Genomic DNA, 7,165 nt, shown 5'->3' with positions numbered 1-7,165 from the left:
TTCGTTTTGAGTTTGTCAATTTTTTACAGTTTCACCATTTTCTATTTTCTAATTTGTGAATTTGTATTTTCCAATAATTTAATCATCATTTGTCGAAATTTGTCATTTTTTTTTAATTTGTAGATTTTTGAACTTGTCAACTCATTGAATTTGTCTTTTTTTTTCAATTTATTAACTTTTTCAATAGAAATTTTAGAATTTATCAATTTCTTGAAATTGTAATTTTTTTCTCATTTGTTTTTTTTATTTGCATATTTCTTGAATTCGCCAATTTCTTGCATTTGTCATTTTTAAATTTGACTATTTTGAAATTTGTTTTAATTTTGATTGCCAACGGAACTAACATGGCTTTATAAAAAAACTTTGAGGAACAATTTTTTGGGAAAAAAAATGTTTCGCAAAAACAAATTGTGGAGACAAAATTTTTTGGAAAAAAAATATTTTTTTTCAAAATTTCAGTGACTCAAAACCTTTCTTTTTTCCGAAATACGAAACTTTGATTGCCAACCAAAATATTGGTTGCATAGAGAACCTGTCTAGAAACAAGTTGTACGGAACTAACTAATAAGGCTTGGAAAATTTCTTGGAAAAAAAATTAAATCAGCTTTCAAAAAAAAATTTATAAAAAAATATAGCGCCCTCTATCTTTAACCAAGTAAACTATAAACAACAAGTACAATCAATAATTACGAGAACAAAATCCATTTCTTGGCAATTGTAATATTATTTCGAAGAAGACTAATTGGCTTTAATTTTATATGTCAATGAACTGTAAAGAATGTACGAATCTACCTTTCACGAGGCTGAATCCTAGACAAACAATGTTGAGACGACAATGATTGTTCGTACCACAACAGTTTCCGCCCACAATCGATTCCGGATTTTCCGTTGCCGTTCTGCGAAAGGTGCTGCGTGGAATAATGTATTCCTTCGGGAAATGTATTTTTGGGTGCGTTGGAAATTTAATTTTGCTGAGCAGAAAAACTACTTGGATATTCGATAAGTTATTTTGATTGTCAGTTCTTGATGTAATCCTACATCTCTCCGATTGTGTCTCCGAAATTAACACCCCCTCTTCACCCCAGCCTTTTTTTAAAATGTCATGTGTTGTTTCATGAAAAAACATGCGTCTCCATAATGATAGTTCCAACATAATCAATCAATGGAGACGCATGTTTTTTTTTCAAATAAAATACCAAATAGAGTTTTTTTTTTCGAAAATTTCTGACACGTATTGTTTTTATTTCCCGTATTTTTTTATGTCCGAAAAATATTTTTTTTCCACTTTTTCCTAAAAATGACTTTTTTTTCAAAAAATCATAACTTTTGAACCACTGAACCGACATATCAAATTGAACCCAGTTGCTAGCTACTCTTTTGTTAAAAAATATTGAAATTGCAAAAAAATGGATTTTTTTTCGTAATTTTTGATTGTAGTCGTTTTTCATTGGTTTCATGGCTTTTGACTAAAGGGCGCAATTTTTTTATATTTTATCTTGAAGCTGACAATTTTCACATAACATATCTCGATATCAGAGAGGCTTTTTTCTTTATTGAGATATGATTTTTTAAAGTTAACCGGTGGTTCGAAAAAACAATTTCCCCCCTTTTTTCCACTACAAAAATTCATAACCATTGGAGCGATTCAGTTGATTGACATATCAAATTGAAGCTTATGAGTTAGTTCTTTTTGAAAAAAATATAACATTTGCGAACAATTTGGGTTTTCGTTTTTGTTATTATTGATTGAGTTAATTTTTTATAGTTTTCTCAGTTAATGATGGAGGGAGCTATTTTTTTCATATTTTTACTAGAAAGCTGAGGTTTTTTTTACAAAATATATAAGTCAGAGAGATGTTATTTTACGTTCTTGAGTTATTATTGTGCGAATTTAACATATTTTAAGTCTTCGGGACTAGAATCCAATATTCCCGCAAGTGTGATATTTTTTTCAAAGAAGGTTATTGGCTTCAATTTAATATGTCGATCATCTAAATCGATTCAGTTGTTCAAATGTTATGGTTTTTTTTTGCAAAAAGTCATTTTTGTATAAAAAGGGAACTGATTTTTCGAACCACCGGTTGACTTTGAAAAATCATATCTCAAAAACAAAAAAATGCCTCTCTGATATCGAGATATGTTATTTAGCTTTCAAGAAAAATATTTTTTTAAATTAGCTCACTAATCCAAGACCATGAAAACAACGAAAAACGAATCCAATCAATAATTATGAAAAAAATCCATTATTTCTGCATGTTCAGTTTAATAAATAAAACAAAAGCCTAACTCATTGGCTTCAATTTGATATGTCGATCATCTAAACCGGTTCAGAGGTTATTAATTTTTGAAAAAGGCATTTTAGGGAAAAAGTGTAAGAAATTGATTTTTCGGACCAACTCTAAACTGGAAATGGACAAATCAATAAAAAAATGGGTCTCATTTTTTGAGATAAAGAACAAAATTACCACTTTTGACGAAAATCTGAAAACCACTAGATCGGTTTGGCATATAATGGCTGTATATGTTTGCCATAATGATGTATTTGGATAATTTGTTGGAAATTATACGCAAATTCTTAAAATTCCATGAACATGGCGGTATAACAGGACAAACATAATAAAAGGACCTATCCAAAAAAATATTTCTAATTTATAGTTTCTTCTTCATAGTAAATATCTCGAGAATGACTGCGTTTAGAAGGAGATTGATGAGTTTTTTTTTGTTTTCAATGACGTCAAGAGATAATTTGTGGCTAAAATTGATTGTTAACAAGCAAAAATTCAAAAATTCATAAAAATTCGATGTTTGACAAAGTTCGTCAAAAATAATTTTACCATCTAAGGCTCATTTTTTGAATTTTCAACATGACTATTATTTTAGATGAAAAAATGGTTGAAAAAATTAAAAATACATATTTTAGATATTGCAAATTGAAGTTTTTTTTCGCAAATAAAAAAGAGTACTATTTTTTTTCTCAGTGTATATTTTTTCACGTTTAAATACTCTATAACTCTTTCTAAGACACTATTTCTGTGCGACTCATAGTTATTACTAAAATCAATAAACCCTATTAAAAAGTTACACTTGAGTCAAAATATTCGCAATTTTTGTGGAAAACTCATATTTCCCTCAATCCAAACGGAATACAACCTTTCATTCGAATCAAAAATACTCATTTGTCGATTTCATTTGGAATTGCTTGATAGTAGAAATGTTTATTGCTATCCAGAATATTGGTTGTAGGGAACTAATAAGGCACTATAAAAAAATAGTTTTGAAAAACAATATTTTTTGAAAAATTGTAGATAACATTTTATTTTTTCCGAAAGCAGAAATTTTATTGATGTATTGGTTGTAGGGAACTGAAAAATTCGGTAAATTAAATTTGCTTTTTAAAAAAAAAGTAAATCAATATTAAATTTTGAGTAACGTTTATCGTCAACCAAAATATTGTTCATTAAAAAGACAATTTTTTGGGAAATTTTAATTATGGTAATAAAAAATTTTTTTTATGGTAATTCTTTTTTAAATCAAATTATTTTTTCCGATAATTGACACTTGCATCGCCAACGAAAATTTTGATTACATAAAAAAATCATCTGAAAATGAGCTACAGGGAACTAATAAAAAAACATTTTAAATTTACATTACATTTTGAGTTTTTCAAAAATCATTCTTTTTTTCGAAAGCTTAATTTTTCATTACTAATCAAAAAAATTGTTGTATCGAAAACTGTCTAATAACAAATTGTAGAGAACTAACAAGAACTTATAATTATGTTATTTTTCTTTTAAGTGTGATTTCACATTACATTTAGAAAAACTTAAAAACTTTTTTTCCGAAATCCAAAAAATTGTGATTGTGAATCAAAATATTGGTTGTATAATAAAACTATCTAAAAACGAGTTGTGAAGAGCAAATAAAATTAAACAAAAACAATTTTTCGAAAAAAAAATAATATGCAAAGGAACAGAAATTTTTGGGAAACTTGAGAGAGAAAAAATTGTAAAAAAACTTAAAAGAAATAATTTTTTTTGAGGAAACAATTTTTTTGGACAACAAATGGTATACTAACATAAAACTTTGAGTATCTCGAAAACCATTATTTTTTTCCGAATGTCGAAATTTTGAAAAAAATATTTTTTTGAGAAAAAAAAAATTTGGACGAAAAATACTAAAAAAACCAACATTAAATTTTGATCTCGACCATAATTTTTTTCCTTAAGTCGAAATTTTGATCTCATCATATCTCATTTGTCGATTTCAATTGGAATTGCTTGATAGTAGAAATGTTTTTTGCTATCCAGAGTATTGGTTGTAGGGAACTATTTACCCTATACAAGTTCCTAGCAAAACTAGGAACTAGTTACCCTATACAAAATGTTTACCACCTCGAAAAACACCCTATGCCAAATATCAGCTCAATCGGACTTAAGGGAGAGTGGCGCAAAGCGGTCAAAGTTTAAGTTTTTTGAAAATCGAAAAATCATCCAAGGGGGTAATAAAGGAAACCGGGGTTTTCGAAAAAAAAATTTGGTGCCAAATGTCTTAATATTGCATGAAACGTCGAGATCTAGTGTCATCTCGAACAAATTTTTTCTTGTAGAAAATCGGCACTCTGGGACTTCCATTCAACAAGTAATGCAATTTTAAGATATTTGGCAGTAACAATTTTTTTTGAAAACCCCGATTTTCGGTAATCTTTCGTTCTTCAAAAAACTCAAATGTTTACGTCTGTGACACTAATAAATGCTAATATTTTGCAAAGGGTATATTCTCGTGCAAATCAACATTTCGCAGCAAGTTCCGAATGAAAAATCGAGATATGCATTTTTATTGATACCCAAAACCATACGTTTCGCTTCGTATTCCGAAAAAAAACTCCAGTCCCAAAGTGTCAATTTTTGACAAAAATTTTTTTTTCGAGATGACACTAGATCTCGACGTTTCATGCCATTTTAAGATATTTGGCATCGAAAAATAAATTCGAAAACCCCGATTTCTCCCCCCTTGGGTGATTTTTCGAAAAAACTCAAACTTTGACCGTTTCGCGCCACTCTTCCTCAAGATGCCGATTGAGCTAATATTTGACATAAAGTGTTTTTTCGAGGCGGTGAACATTTTTTATGAGGTTCTTTTTGAAATTAGAGATGATCATTTTCATTGGCACCCTAATCTACTCACACCAAGATAATCATTTGTTCGTAAATTGTTGCTCCAAAACATGAGAGTTTAAGCTTTAAAATGATGTGCATGGCATATTTACGCCTTTACGCTTTCATGTCCAAAAAAAATGTATTTTATTTGTGATGAAAATATCGGCAATTACTTTTCGGACAACCCAATTTAAATATTAAATTCTTTTTTTTTTCTCTAAATTACCATGCGACTCCATGGAACCAGTTCGACTACATTAAACTTATGGAGATGCTTGCTATATGTATTGACTAGTGAAGAAGCTTGAATATATTTTTTTTCACTATAAAAAATTGTTTTTGGAAAACAATATTTTTTTGAAAAATTGTAGATAACATTTAATTTTGGGTATATCAAAGATAATTTTTTTCCGAAAGCAGAAATTTTATTGGTATATTGGCTGTAGGGAACTAAAAAATTCGGTAAATAAAATTTGCTTCTTGGGAAAAAATATTTTTAGAAAAAAAAAGTAAATTAATATTAAATTTTGAGTAACTTAAACCCATTTTCCCGAAATCCGAATTTTTTATCGTCAACCACAATATTTTTCATTCAAAAAAAAAAACTTTTTTTGGGAAATTTTTATGGTATTTTTTTTAAATCAAATCAATTTCTTTTTTTCGATAGTTAAAACTTAGATCGCCAACGAAAATTTTTATTACATAAAAAATCATCTGAAAACGAGCTACAGGGAACTAATAAGACGTCAGAAAAAAACATATTTTTTTTTAGAAAAACATTGTAAATTAACGAAATCCAAAAAATTTGGATGGTCAACCAAAATATTGGTTGTATAATAAAACTGTCTAGAAACGAGTTGTGAAGAACAAATAAAATTGAACAAAAACAAATTTTCTTGAAAAAAAATATTCAAATAATATGTAAGGGAACAGAAACTTGAAAGAAAAAAAAGTGTAAGAAAAATTGAAAGAAATATTTTTTGTGAGAAAAATGTATTTTGGACAAAAAATAGTAAACTAACATTTAATTTTGAGTATCTTAAAAACCATTATTTTTTCCAAAAGTCGAAATTTCGAAATTTCGCCCAAGAGAAATATTTTTCCCTTTCACAAAAATCGTTATCGATTGTTAAATTTTATTGAATCGATAATTTTTTACTGAATGTCAAAATAAAACATATGTGTTCCTGAACGAATAAAAAAAGAACTGTCAAACATGGTCCGGTCTGACTTAACAAAAACCACATAATAAATGTGTTATGTGCAATGTTCACTTGTGCTTCACAAGTAAACGTAATTGTTTCGTAGAATGCTATAGCTAACTATTTATTTTACTTTTCTGACAATTTTTATAATGTTTTTTTTTGTATTATAAAGCAATAAATAAAATACCGATATAAAAAACCGAACTCTTCGTTTATTTACTTTTATGGTCCACAGGGAAAAATATTTCCCATGAAATTAAAGGGAATCTGTACACCCTGTTTTGTTTTTCTGGTTACATTCTCTTACTTTACACCCACAATAGCTAAAATATTGTGTTGTATTGGCATATTTAGTGTTGGTGTCTAGAAACGAAATTGTTCGTGAAATGTTGCTCCAAAACATGAGAGTTTAATGATGTGCATCGCATCTTTACGCCTTCATTCTATGTCCAAAAAAATTAATTTTAATTGTGATGAAAATATTGGCAATTCCTTTTCGGACAACCCAATATAAATATCAATTTTTTTTTTCTCTAAACTACCATGCGACTCCATGGAACCAGTTCGACTACATTCAACTTATGGAGATGCTTGCTATATGTATTGACTAGTGAAGAAGCTGAAATAGATTTTTCCAAACTTTTCCCGAAATGACCATTTTGAGATGAAAACGAATTGAATCATTTAAGATGAATGCATTTTCCAGTGTAGATTGTGATTTTTTCACAATTTTCAATGATAATTAAAAACGAATGGTTACACTTTCTTTGACAAAAGTCCGATTAATTTGCAATCGAAGTCGCA

Source organism: Toxorhynchites rutilus, chromosome 2 (assembly GCF_029784135.1).
Source record: "Toxorhynchites rutilus septentrionalis strain SRP chromosome 2, ASM2978413v1, whole genome shotgun sequence".
Lineage (NCBI taxonomy): Eukaryota > Metazoa > Arthropoda > Insecta > Diptera > Culicidae > Toxorhynchites > Toxorhynchites rutilus.
This window is presented reverse-complemented; position numbering follows the sequence as displayed.